Below are 14,793 nucleotides of genomic sequence, written 5' to 3'. Positions count from 1 at the left end.
CATGATACTTATTCTATTCTAATGCATACGTGGAAAACATGGAGGAAAATACTCTGAAAAAAATGCATACAAGGAAATACTCACATAAGCATATACATCTGTGAGATAGTAAAGGGAAACGAGCTACTCATAGTTAGGGATAACTGGAGCCAGAAAACAATTTAAAAAGTCAGACTTGTTTGACAAAACACCACCTTTTTCACAACTGCAAATGAAAAGGGGTAAGGCAAGATCACTTTCTGCTTGCAGAGCTCAACAAACATCAAATGGCCTCTGTGCAAATTGAGCACCTCCCAGATCCGTCTCTGGCAAAGTGCTGTAGGTGATGTCTGGCTGTATATTCTATTTATGTCCTTCACTGGCGATCTTGTGGTGCCGTTGAAGTTTTGACATCTATGTGATCATTTGCCATGTGGCAGCATTCCTTGGTACATATGCTTCTGTATTTTTTGGTCTTCCATTCAAATAATATATCTATACCAAGAAAGCCAACAAAACTGATTCATTGCTGTTGGAGGCAATTGCTGGGTTAGGCTTCAAATATCCTCATTTCCAGTCTTGTCCTTCCACTTGATATGGAGCAGTTGAAGAAGATAACAAGAATCAAAAACATGAATCCATTGTTCTCCAGCCTTCTTCAGTGCCCATGTTTCACTGCCATACACTGCAGTTAGTATAACTGTGGTTCTATAAATCCACAGCTCGCTGGCAAGTTTAATGACATGGCATCCCCACAGAGACCTCTAAAGGGGCTGAAAGATGGCAGCAGCTTCTGCTATTCAAGTAGCCACATTTTCGAGCATCCTCCAAGCACTGATTGTGACATTGCTCAAATATTTGACAATTGCCACCTGCGCAGTGTCATGCCTGGACAAGTTAATACTGAACTGGTTGTAATCTAGAACTGGAGGCTGCTTGATGGTAATGACCAGTGACTTCTTTTTATCCAGCTTATTAACCAGACCAATGCGCGCTGCTCTTTGCCTAACTAATTCAGCCATCATCTGCAGCGATTCACCAAACTGAGCCTGGAAGACAACATCATTGGCATATTTGAGATCTCAAAGCAGAACAACATTCAGCCCATGATGCCACTGTTAGCTCCTTCCTCAAGCTTGTCCATCAGCCATTCAATGCCGATATTGCACGTGGTAGCAAAGGCTGGGATACTCAGGGCGGCTTTAGACCAGGTTGTTCCACTGTTAACCAGATCTGTACCTTGAGACAGCTTCTGAGAAGATGGATGAGTTTAATAAACCCCGTGCAGCACTTTTCAGATTTCCATCAGGCCTTTGATTCAGAGCATCATGCAAGTTCATGGGATCTGATGAGGTGACTCAGCATCCCTGGAAGGTAGATTGACTCGAACGCAGCTTTCCATTCTATGGTAGACACACGACATGGTTTTCTATCGCCACAGGAGTTTGGCAAGGCTGTGTTCTGTCATCATCATCGTTCAATATTGGCACTGATTGGTTGATGGATAAGAAAGTTGAGGTGAGCTGGTCAAATATTGGGCAAAAAATGTACAGGGTTAATCATTTTGCCACATTTTTCAACTAAATTACCTTGAGGTAAGGAAGTACTAGTTACTAAGGAAGTATTTACTGACTAGTACTTTTTACAGATAGGGAACTGAGGCATAGAGTTGCTAAGTTACTTGCCCGTGGACACATAGGAAGTCTATGGTGGAGCAGTTAATTGAATGCAGGTCTCCAAAGTCCAAGACTAATGCTCTAACCACAAACAATCCTTCTTCTCTTTATCAATAACCAACAACTTTTCGGTCTTCCGTTAACTCAACAATAACCCTATCATAGGCTAATAAGTTTGGACGCCAAAGGCCTCTGAGTTCATTGATTACAAACACCTCAGCTTTCAGTCTCTGTGTTTATTTTGGACATGGCTTACTACCTCAAACAGGAAGCATGGTGTAATCACTATAATTACTACTGCCAGAATTGCTAAAAAATGAGGTTACAAACACAGGGCTTGATCATACAGTCATACTTCATGCAGTTGTACCTCATGCAAAAGTCCCATTAATGTCTATGAACCTAATTGTGCAATGCTTACTTACACATTTATTTTCACCGAAGTCAATGGGACTACTCACATGCATAAGTGCTCATGTAAGAGTTGCACAAGTAGGTCCTAGGAGCGTTTTGCTAACTGATGACTCCAGGCTCAGGCCCATGTATTTTGGAGTCCCCCATGAACCCAGAAATTCTGGGATATTATCCTAATGACAACTACCATTATGATTGTCTTTATCCTAATGACATTTAGTCAACATACCCTGACTGCTCGGTACTGTCAGATATTCCATACACAATGGTCAAATAGGTTTCATACACTCAGTTTAACAGTGGCAAAAGAATTCTTAGACAATGGACTGATATAACATGCAAAAAAAGAGGAGAAATCAATCTCAAATCCCAATAAGTCACCTCTTATGAAAATATGGAGAGTCTTATGTGAAAAATAAAATGAAACATGGGAAACATTTCTGCTATATCAAGAGAAAAGGGTAAATACCAAAGTAAAATAGCCTGCCAAACACAATACTTATGACAGAAAATTATTATTCTTCTCTTCTATATTTCAAGATCTTTTAAAAACGAGAGAGAGCGTGCGCGCTAGGATGAGTGCTTCTTATTTCAAATGTTATTAAAATAGAAGAGTAAAATACATAAAATGTTGATTCTGTGAAATCTGGAGCCCTTCAGCTGCAGACCGCAGGCTCAGCTCTGTCTGTCAGGTAAGTTCAACTGCACCTAAAGCACCCCACCCCCCTTGTATTTGCTGCTGTAACATACGTATTTCTCTCCCTTCGAAGTGTTCCCTAATGGGGTTTGATTCGCTACTGCATTAAACAGAAATTCAATGGAGTTACACCAGTATGAAACTGGAGTAACACAGTGATGAATCAGGACCTGTCTCTTTTGTAAGGCTAAGCAGACTACACTGGTTTCAGATTGCAAGAGTTCTTGTGAAACTTTTCTTCACCTCTGATCTGCATAGGCCCATGCTCCAAGTTTCTCACTCTGATGGGTTCAAAATGCAAAGAGAAACTGACCTAATCATTGCCATGATTCAGATGACTATGTGACAATACAGTGCTAATTTGCATGCTTCACATTCTTTTGACAGGGTGCAGTGCCTTAAGTAGCTGGATAATTATTAATTATTTTGCCTTTCAGCATGAGTGCCATGTTATTTTGGGTCACAACCAACAACTTTCCATCAAATAAATATGTTTTATGTCAGCCACCTGATCTGATTTAAGTATCATCTGTACTAAAGCAAAACTGCAGGTTGCCCTCACAATCAAGTTTTAAAGCATGGCACTTCTCTGAAAAGGTAACTGTGTAAAAATGGCACCTTCTTATGTAACAGATCTACTTTGTGTATCCACAGTCACATCTGCCAACCTCAGTGACGAAAATAAGGTTTGAACTGCTTTTTATTCCTGTCAGCACTGAACAGCCAACACACCGGAGAGAAAAGGAGCTGGATCCTAGTCCATCTTGTGCATCATCAACAGAAACGTTTACTACGTTCAAATCAGTTATACCTGTGCAAGTCCCTTGAATACAGAAGTCATAATTTAAAGACAATGGGATTGTAGGGGTGTCATGAGAGGAAATATTTGGACTACAGATCCATTAATAAGGTGATGAAGTGCGTGGAACCCAGCTTGACACTGAGAGCCCAGGCTGGTAGTTAAAATAAACATGTTTTTTTACTTGTACACTGAGCACTCCTGTTTGGGATCACTTGATAGATAATAAACAAGGAACCCCACTGTACCATTTTTAAAGACAGGTTTCAGAGTAGCAGCCGTGTTAGTCTGTATTCGCAAAAAGAAAAGGAGTACTTGTGGCACCTTAGAGACTAACCAATTTATTTGAGTCACTTTTGAGAGAACTCTGCAGTTTAAATCCTCACTGCACTCTTGTATATATACTTCAAACCCAAGAAGTAAAGCACAAAATGATTCCAGGATACAATTATTGTCAGCAGATGTTGCCACTAGCAACGGGAGTCACTTCTCCATGAGGCAAGGACCAAATCTCCACTTACTCAGGTGAGCTATAAATAGTCTCTAGGGACTCTCACACTGCAACCCACAGAAACAGGCTCTAGAAGACCAGGCTGAGTCTGCCATCACCGATGACCGGAGTGACCACTCCATGTAGTAAGGAACAGAACTCTTCTTCTAAAGACGTCTAACACGTAGTCCCCACAGAGTTATCACAGCTGCCAGAAGCAGTGCGTCCAAAAGGAATGCACTCACATATTCCCTCAACAATATCACTGCCATCATATCCTCAGTTCCTTGTAACTTGTGCCACAACTTTACTCATCTGCATAGTTTCCACTACACCAATCTCTCACTGAAACTACTTGGAAGCCTTTTTGTTTGTTCATTTCTTTAATTGTCTTCTCATTGTTAATGGATATGTTGCCTGCCCACTCTTTTGGATCATTTACCATCCTCAGTAATTGGCTAACCTCTTTCTGATCCCATTCTCCTCATTTCTTTTCACTACCATGCTTCTCTCACTCATCTCCTGACTTCTGACCCAAGATCTCCTGCCTTGTCTTGCCTTTTGCTTCTCCGATTCAGTTTTCAAATTTCACCATCCCACCCTATTTGACATCCGTATTCTTTACTGTAAACTTTCCCCCTTGCTGCCACACCTGCTTCTCTCCCAGCTGCCCAGCATCCTCCTCACACTTCCTCCCTTTCTCATCATCACTGATCACGTCTGCCCCAAAGCTGGCCCTTCTGTCATCTCCTCTACTTCTCCTTCCCTCATATGCACTTCTCCATCCTCCTCACCCCATTGACTCCAGTCCTCCAGCCTCTTTCCAAGTAGACCAGTGAAACATTAATTTGTGAGAATTTTCTTCCACATATATGCTGTTAGCCAAAAAACTTCCTCCTTTCTATATTACCAAATGAATGGGTGTGCACAGTTAAACGCTTATGGCAGACACCAATTCCAAATTCCCACCCCAATTTCATGGTAAACTGTCAGGTCAAATTGAGCCCCAAGTTTAGACTTTGTGAAAAATAACTTTTGCTAAAGTTTAAACCAATAGAAATTCTTCTAGGATTCTTTTAAAACCACCACCAATGGCAACTAATTTAAATGTTTTTTTAAATAAAAATATTTTCTGTAGTGTTTGTAACCCAATTGTTATAGCATGTGACTAATGCATCAGAGGGAAACTGACTAGAAGCTAAAGAGTAACTGACTGATCTATTTTTGTTATTCACAGTGAGGAAAAAACATCAAAAGTACAGACATCAAATATAAACAAACAGTAAATCTGTTTCCATTCTTTCCATTTTAAAAAATGGAGGTGCTATTTGGAACACAGGAAAGAAAACGTGGGTTCTAAAAGGGCTTCTAAATTTAACAACCGGCCAAAAGTGGCGCCTTAGGCGCTGACTCCGTGGGTGCTCTGGGGCTGGAGCACCCACGGGGAAAATTTGGTGGGTGCAGAGCACCCACCGGCAGCTCCTCTCCCAGCCCCAGCTCACCTCCACTCCGCCTCCACCCTTGTGTTACACTCCGTCCTGCTCTGCTTCTCTGCCCCCCCGGCTTCCCGGGAATCAGCTGTTCGCGTGGGAAGCCTGGGAGGGCGGAGAAGCAGGCGGCAGCTTCACACTCAGGCCCAGGGAGGCGGAGGCGAGCTGGAGCGGGGGGGGGGGGGGTCGCAAGGAGGGCCACCCGCGCTGCAGGAGGTAACCCAGAGGCACAGGGGAACCACTCCCTGCCCCAGCTCAACTCCACCTCCCTGGGCGTGAGCATGAAGCTGCCATTTGCTTTTCTGCCCTCCCAGGCTTCCCGCACGAACAGCTGATTCGCAGGAAACTTGGGGGGCGGAGAAGCAGAGCGGGGCGGCGTGTTCAGGGGCGGAGGCAGAGCGGAGGTGAGCTGAGGCAGGGCACGGAGCTACTTTTTTTTTTTTTTTTTTTTTTTAAATTTTCCCCGTGGGTGCTCCAGCCCCGGAGCACCCACGGAGTCGGCACCTAAGGCCCCACTTTTGATGTGATCAGTGAGGGGGAGCGGCCGCTCCTCCTGCCCCCCCCAGCTATGCTACCCCGCCCATAGGAGCCAGAGGGACCTGCCAGACGCTTCCCAGGAGCCAACCCAGGTAAGCACCGCCGGGACTCCCCACCTCACCCCCCGGCAGGTCCCTCTGGCTCTTAGGGGTGGGGCAGGGCGGGCACCCACTACAGTGGCCCATGAGACCCTCCTGCCCGGTTCCAGGGGCAGTCAGGAGACAGGGGAGGGGGGTGGATGGGGCAGGGGTCCCGGGGGGCGGGCCACGACCTCCTCGTGGGATGGGGAGGGAACCAGTTGTTAAGATTGTGGCAGCTCATCACTGCCCCCATCCCTCTGTGAGCCTTCTTTCATTTTAAGCATTTTTTCTTTCAGCCTTCCCTGTCCTATCATTAGCCTCTAAATTCTCCAAGGGGGGAACAAGTGTTAGATACACCTAATACCAATAAACACATTTCTGATACGTTCCTTGTAGAGTATGCTTTAAAAAGTTGTATTGCGTAGTGCACTTAAAGTGCTATGGCATAGCACTACGACTCCGAAAAGCAAATCAAATAAATTGAAATTAATAAATAAATGAGAGGCTCCCCTTAAACAAATCCTGTCTCTGAAGTGTTGGAGACACAAAGCATGCATGTTCCTGCACCAAAATCAAAACACAGAAAGAGCAAGACATTTTAAAATGAACACAGAATAGATGAACTAGTGCCTAGATGCAATATGACAATGATAGGCACACATTAGAAATATCATAGACAGATAGATTAGACTGGTTAGAGCCAACTGTTATACATACAGGTACTTCACCCCTAAAGTTAAATTGAATGGTGCTTAGCAAATATCTCACTACTCTTTCCCCCCCTGCCCCAAACCTCCAGATTTTGTTCCTAACATTTTCTTATAATCAGCACTGGACAGCATTTAGTGACATTCCACCTGTTTAGTACCCACCTCTCTCATGTTTTGTCCTGGGATGCTGCTTAGGCCCTGAAAAATCGAGAGCAGAAATGGTTACATTTTAAAAAAATCTTCCATTTCTACTTTTATTATAATTTCATATTTACAATCCCACGTTAAAACCAAATGTAAAGATACTCAATAAGCCCTCCGAGACCATGATAGTTCCCCACTGCACTGAACAGCAGGTTATTCTGTATACGCTTGTTTTAGTAACGTTGTTAGGCATACAGTTTAGTTACAAAAACAACAACAACAACAACAACATGCAGTAGGAGGACAACCCTTGCAGCTGAGGATACCTCAGGAACAGCTGACTTGCTCTTCCCAGATCCTCCCCAAGGTTCAAGCAGAACTCTCGCCACTTCTTCTCATGTGAAACATCTGATTTGGAACCTCAAACAATTTTGTTGAGCTTTGGTGGGGTTTTCCTTACCTGATTGGAACTTGAATTTGATCCCATCACGGTCCCTGTTGCATACAAGTCAGCTGATAACGAGGGCACTTGAGTACTATGTCCCGCACAGCCAGCAGTGATTCCTGATGAAGGTGTACAGTCTTTACACTGGCAGAAGTGAACAAGCAGGTGTTTTATTAACTGACTCAGAGCCCCACCCCTCCATCATTTCCAAAAATTAAGCAATCTCCTCATCTTTTCCTCAGCCTATTAAGGCAAGTCTACTGAGTTAATGGAAGATGGGAATATTGATTTTGCAGCTGCCTTGATTTACCTTACCGAGGACACTGAGATCAGTGGGGCCTCATCCTCTCAAGTACAGCTTTCTAGCAAATAACAACAAAGAATGCAGTACAGTTATACAGAACCTGTAATCCCCAAAGGATATCAACACACACGGCCAATTAATTTTACAGCACTGAAAAGCATACTGGACACTTTACAGTACAACTATAAAGTCCCTGCCCTGAAACTTACAATCTATGTTTAGATATGACCAGTGGAGATGATAAACAGTAGGGAGGGGACAGGGTGAGGAAGGAAAAGGGTTACAGCAATAAGAACCTACAGCTTCACAGTAGGAATTTGCTAATCTTGTTGGTTCCGTTCAAAGGAATTAATATATTTAAATATAATCCAGCCCAGGAATAGTCCCTGCCAGCATTACACCTGAGAGACACCCTCTGAGGGACAATGGCTTCCCTACGTCCTCCATGCATCAAAGTGTAATAACTAAAGCTACTCAGGAATTTTTCAACAAAATGGTTTTTCCGTCGGAAAATGCCAATTTGTCTAAACCTAAATTTTCCATGGGAATGCCAGTTTCAACAGAGCTTTTGTCAGGGAAGGTTTCTCAGATCCAGGATGAAATTGCTGGTCAAAACCAAAGACAAATGGAGCACCCACTCCCCATCCGCAACAGCCTAGTCATTAGGATGCTTGCCTACAACATAGGAGATGCAGGTTCATGTCCCTGCTCTGCCTAGTTCACCCTTCCCTCCCCACCTGCTCCAGGATTTTGGAAGCCCATACAAGTAAGTTATAGTTCCCTGCAGGGGCATGTAGTTAGTCCAAGTCACAATCTAGCTCAAGCTGACTGTTATTGTTAACTCACTTCTTGAGGGCATCAAAGAAAATCACTTCATAAACTATATACACCACCAATAAAATGCAGTCATCTGTAGGCTGGAGGCTAGCAACCAACAGCATAGCACTTGGGAAGGGATTATGAGTGGCAATTTTGTCCAAGGACCACCCCTATTTTTACCAAAGTCGTTGGTGTATTTTTAGCATCTATGTAGTGCACACATGATCCCAGTTCATAAATAAGGCTACGTTTGTGTCATGGAGGTCATGGAAGTCACAGAATCCGTGACTTCCAGAGACCTCCATGACATTCTCTGCTTCTCCTCCAGCGGCTGCGGAACTCCGGAACTGGCAGCCAGCGGGGCCCTGGCAGGGTTCCGGTGACAGCAGCAACAGGGGGCCCCCGTGAGGTTCCAGAAACAGGTGACAGACTCCTGAGGGGGCCTTCCTCAGGGTTCCAGTGACGGTGACAGCCTAACGTGGGGGGAGGGGGACACCTCGGGCAAGCAGCTGGGGCTGTCCTATTTTCCTCTTTGGGAAATATCGTCACCCTGCAGTTTCCAGCTGCCGCAGGCAGAGGGGAAATCCCATAGCTCCCAGCCACCAAGGTGGCAGGGGAAACCATGGAGCTGCAGCAACAAAAGTCACAGACAGGTCTCGGCTTCCATGAATTTTTGTTTATTGCCCGTGATCTGTCTGTGACTTTTACTAACAATAACTATCACAAAATCTTAGCCTTATTCATAAGACCTCATCCCACCCACCCACCCACACAGTACTTACTAATAAAGTAATGTTCCTGACTCCACAGTCATACATTACACAGACAGCTATAATCTGGTGCAGACCCAATTTGAAGTATAAAAGCTCTGGATGAAAATCTGAATGTTCAGCCTCTGAAGGACTCCTTAGAAATGTATTTTAAAAGGACACTGAGCATCTGCATCCCAAAGAGAACCAAAACCTCCCCTTATCCCTGTTTCACAACACCTCCCTTAAACAAATCTATGTTAAATGATTATGAATAAATTTGGGTGGAGCACCCACAATTGAGGTGCATTTTCCTTGTGCATCTTGTAAAACTGGTTTTTCTAGCCTTTGGATGAGGAATATTTCTCGAAAGGAAATTCAAGTCACCATCAGATCTTTCACTGGTAGTCTGTTGGTAGTAAAAATGCCAACAGACTCATTGGACAAACCATTTATCCTGGACCAAAGGGGATATGAGCCTTCTGCCCATGGCACAGACAGAACATATTTATTCCATTCTGACACTCAGAACAGAGATGGTACAGAACAGGGGGAGGGATAGCTCAGTGGTTTGAGCATTGGCCTGCTAAACCCAGGGTTGTGAGTTCAATCCTTGAGGGGATAATTTAGGGATCTGGGGCAAAAATTGGGGATTGGTCCTGCATCGAGCAGGGGGTTGGACTAGATGGCCTCCTGAGGTCCCTTCCCACCGTGATAATCTATGAACATTTATGTCATCTCATCTATTTCTCTGCCAATGCAGGAAAGTTTCCTCCATTACATTTTCCTGCACTTTGTTCTGTCTAGTTCTAAAGATCCATGAGATGGTACATTGACCATTTTCCTGGGAGATTATTCAGCAACCTCATCCATTTTACTCTCAGAAAGGGAAAATTTAGGCTGAATGTCAAGAAAACTTTCTGAATTCAAGCCCATTACTCATGTAACCTTTACTCATTCCTAACTAATAATGTCACCCCTTTGTGATAACTCTTTTCAAATATTTGTCGACTATGGCCAGGTCCGTGCTAAGAAATTACGTCAGGATAACTATGTCACTCGGATGTAAAAAAATCCACACCCTGAGCTACGCAGGTAAACCAACCTAACCCCCAGCATAGACAGCGCTATGTTGACGGGAGGGCTTCTCGCGGAGGCAGAGTACCTATGCCAATGGGAAAAGCCCTCCCATCAGCCTACTCGCATCTTCACTGAAGTGCTACAGTGTTTTAAGTGTAGACCTATGTACCCCCATTAATCATTGCTTACCCACGCTATACATATATATAGCTTTTTCCAATCACAAAATCAAGTCCTCCAAACTCCTGTTCTTATTAGTAGTTCTTCTCTCAGTACCCTCTAATTTATCAATAATGTCTGGGCGAGGTGGGCCACAACCAAAAGCAATGCTCAGGCACAGGTCATATTAGATCCATGGAGAGAAAGAGAAATAAGACTATTATCACCAACCCCATGATGCGATGTCCAAGTCAACGCACTCCAGATTTAGTCTAGCCATATTTTGGTGCCATATTGCATTGCAAACTAGTGCCTGCTTTGATGTCCTCTTCTAGCTCCTAGGTGTCTTCCAGTATTACTGCTCCCAGGTTTCTCCCATATATTGAATATCTGTGTTTCCAAATTACATTTCCCAGACTTGGGTTTTTCCCAAACTCTGTTTTCATTTTGAAATTTTCTTCCCATATTTTTAATTTCTCTAGATCTTTTCATGTTCTTTCTGTCCTAAATGGTGTTCACAACTCCTTCCAATCAGGCATCACCTGTAACTTGCACGAATACACTGTTTATTTCCAAATCACTATTGAAAATGGTAACTAAAACCAGATCTAACACAAACATGTAGTACCCCGCTAGACACCTAACCCAAAGCTGTTAAACTTTGAATGGTCTTTCAAGCGCATGTTCAATACACATGACAGTGTTCCTATTCACGTCAATTAAAATTAACCGAGAGGAAGATTTCAGGAGATACTGTATCAAATTGTGAAAATCCAAAAATATGACATAAGCAGCTTTCCCTTCATCTGCTAATATAATTCTATATATAAGCACTCATGTTTGTCTGGTAACATTTTTCTTTATTAAGGCATATGCTACTTTTAGCTCATGGTCCCATGCTACTTACTGTTTCTAAGGGCTAGATTGTGCAATCCTTTCTGATGTTGACGATGAACACTTACTCTGTGAACAGGTGCTCACTGATGTCAGTAATGGTTGTATCATCTAGTTGCAAATGGTTTGTGACTTTGTTATGTTTGTTCCATTATGTCTCTAGGGATATAACTTATAGGATGCCCTTGTTTTTCAAGTGTAAATGTTCCATTTGTTTTTCTCAAGTCTTCTTGTACAAGACCTCCTCAGTTCACCAGGACTTTCCAAACCAATTCTCAGGGGTACACTTAGTAAATCCATGAGCTGATTTCCCGAACATTTGAGGATCCATAAATCAGGACTATGATCTGCTTATATTCAAATTTTTCAAGTATATAAGATAAAACCAAACTATGGTATAGTGTACACATGTGGGATTTTGCATAGGCGCCAACTCTGTGGACCCTGCGGGGCTGGAGCACCCATGGGGAAAAAATGGTGGGTATTAATTTTTTTAATTGCTCGACAGCCCTAATTTACCTCTATGACCTGAAGAGCAGTAAGGAAAATTTCATATTTCTCTGATGAGCATTTATATATTTTTGTTTTCGTATGTGGGTTGTTACATTTGTATGTGTCTATATTTATCTACATGCAGCTGCATTTGAGGCAATAAATTAATGTGGTACTTGTAATAACAATAGTGCCTCTCTTATATAGTGCTTTTCATCAGTATATTTCAGTTGAGTTTAAAAGTGTATGACCTCAGCAGTATATATAAGTACCAAACTGGTTGCAATAATGCCTCACATGTTAAAGTCATCCTACAATTACAGCACATAGCACTTGAGATACTACAAGGTTTTGGCAATGCCACTTTGTGATCATCCAGGGCTACGTAAATGTATGACTAATGGGGATTCCAAACAATGGTATTAGGGCAGGGAACAAGTGCAGCACCTCTGTGCTTAAACATAACCAGAAGGTAGTCAAATATCCAAATATATACAAGTGCTATAAAACCCCACTTAGGTTCTAAAATTAGAACCATGATATTGCCAGAAATAATAAATGTAATATGAAGTGATCAGGGTACTTACCACATGATATCAAGAGGGTATGATCTGATCTCCAAAACTTACATGCAGTTTATGCTTTTCCAGTCAAAGTCAAGTGGGAAAGACAGCCAAGAAATCAAATATATTATATACAATGGCAATCTATACAGAGAGATATACATACAATCAAAAGTGCTACCAGGCCTGATCACCCCGTCCCACAGAGATGCGTACAAGATAGAGCTAAAGGGGGGTGAAATTGCTCCTGAATTATTCCTTTGGGGGAGAAGGGAGCTGGGAACAAGCTTCAAGGCATGTCTACAAAACGCACGAATCTCAGGAGATTAACAGGGGGCTAGGGACGTCTGCACAGAAGTCCTTGCACCCACCCTGCAACCCTATTCCATGGCAGTGCAGCTCCAACAGAACCACATGGTCAGTGCTTACAGAGAGCTGCTGCCCCATGGACCCTCCTGAAATTCACTCTGTACTCCCACCCTATTAAGTCTGCACAACACTACCTTTAGAGGCCAGAGATTTTTCATTAGTATCAGAACAAATGGAAGCTTCCCCTTCCTCAGCAGAACTCTCCTGAACTTCATGTGGTTACCTTGATAAACCACTGGCATTATCAATGTCTGTTGATTTCTGGTATTCAATATTGTAACTGCAAGCAAGAAAGAGCTATGCCTACCACTGCATCCCTAATGCAATCAATGTAGATATGGCTGACTTGAGACCTCAGATTGCCACCAAAAGCTTGTGATTAGTAACTATGGAGAGCTTTTGACACTAGAGACATTAACTTACCTAGGAGATCTTCAATGATCTAAAAATCAAAAAAAGAGTCCTACAAAAAGTGGAAAATAGGTTAAATTACAAAGGATGAATATAAAACAAACAACATAAGTATGTAGGGAGAAAATTAGAAAGGCCAAGGCACAAAATGAGATCAGACTAGCTAGAAACATAAAGGATAACAAGAAAACATTCAACAAAGACATTAGACACAAGAGGAAGACCAACAACAGGGCAGGCCCTTTACTCAACGAGGCGGGGAGGAACTAGCAACAGAAAATGTGGAAATGGCAGAGGTGCTTAATGACGTCTTTGTATCGGTTTTCACCAAGAAGGTTGGTGGCGATTGGATGTCTAACATAGTGAATGTCAGCGAAAATGAGAGGATCAGAGGCTAAAATAGGAAAAGAACAAGTTAAAAATTACTTAGACAAGTTAGATGTCTTCAAGTCACCAGGACCTGATGAAACGCATCCTAGAATACTCAAGGAGCTGACTGAGGAGATATCTGAGCAATTAGCGATTATCTTTGAAAAGTCATGGAAGATGGGAGAGATTCCAGAAGACTGGAAAAGGGTAAATATAGTGCCAAGCTATAAAACTGGAAATAAGGACAACCCGGAGAATTACAGACCAGTCAGCTTAACTTCTATACCTGGAAAGATAATGGAGCAAATAATTAAGCAATCAATTTGCAAACATCTAGAAGTTAATAAGACGATAAGTAACAGTCAGCATGGATTCGTCAAGAACAAATTGTGTCAAACCAACCTTACAGCTTTCTTTCACAGGGTAACAAGCCTTGTGGATGGGGGGGAAGCAGTAGACGTGGTATATCTTGACTTTAGTAAAACTTCTGATACTGGCTCACATGACCTTCTTATAAATAAACTAGGGAAATGCAACCTAGATGGAGCTACTATAAGGTGGGCGCAAAACTGGTTGGAAAACCATTCCCAGAGAGTAGTTATCAGTGGTTCACAGTCATGCTGGAAGGGCATAGTGAATGGGGTCACACAGGGATCAGTTCTGGGTCCAGTTCTGTTCAATCTCTTCATCAGTGATTTAGATAATGATATAGAGCATACACTTATAAAGTTTGTGGGGGATACCAAGCTGGGAGGGGTTGCAAGTGCTTTGGAGGATAGGATTAAAATTCAAAATGGGCTGGACAAATTGGAGAAATGTTCTGACATAAATAGAATAAAATTTAGTAAGGACGAATGCAAAGTACTCCATTTTGGAAGGAACAATCAGTTGCACACTGTGGCAAATTGCCGGCACTACTATGATGGGTCTCACGCTCTCTCTTCTTGGGGGGGGAGGGGGTAAGGGCACCGTTTCTTGCCCCTTAATGGGGGTATTAACTGCCCCACTAGTGTCCTAGAGGAGGGGAGTGGAGAGGATTGGCGGGTAGTGATCGATCTATCGGGGATCGATTTATCATGTCTTGTCTAGACGTGATAAATCAATCCCAAATCGATGCCTGTAC

Source organism: Chelonia mydas, chromosome 6, assembly GCF_015237465.2.
Source record: "Chelonia mydas isolate rCheMyd1 chromosome 6, rCheMyd1.pri.v2, whole genome shotgun sequence".
NCBI classification, from domain to species: Eukaryota; Metazoa; Chordata; order Testudines; family Cheloniidae; genus Chelonia; species Chelonia mydas.
This window is presented reverse-complemented; position numbering follows the sequence as displayed.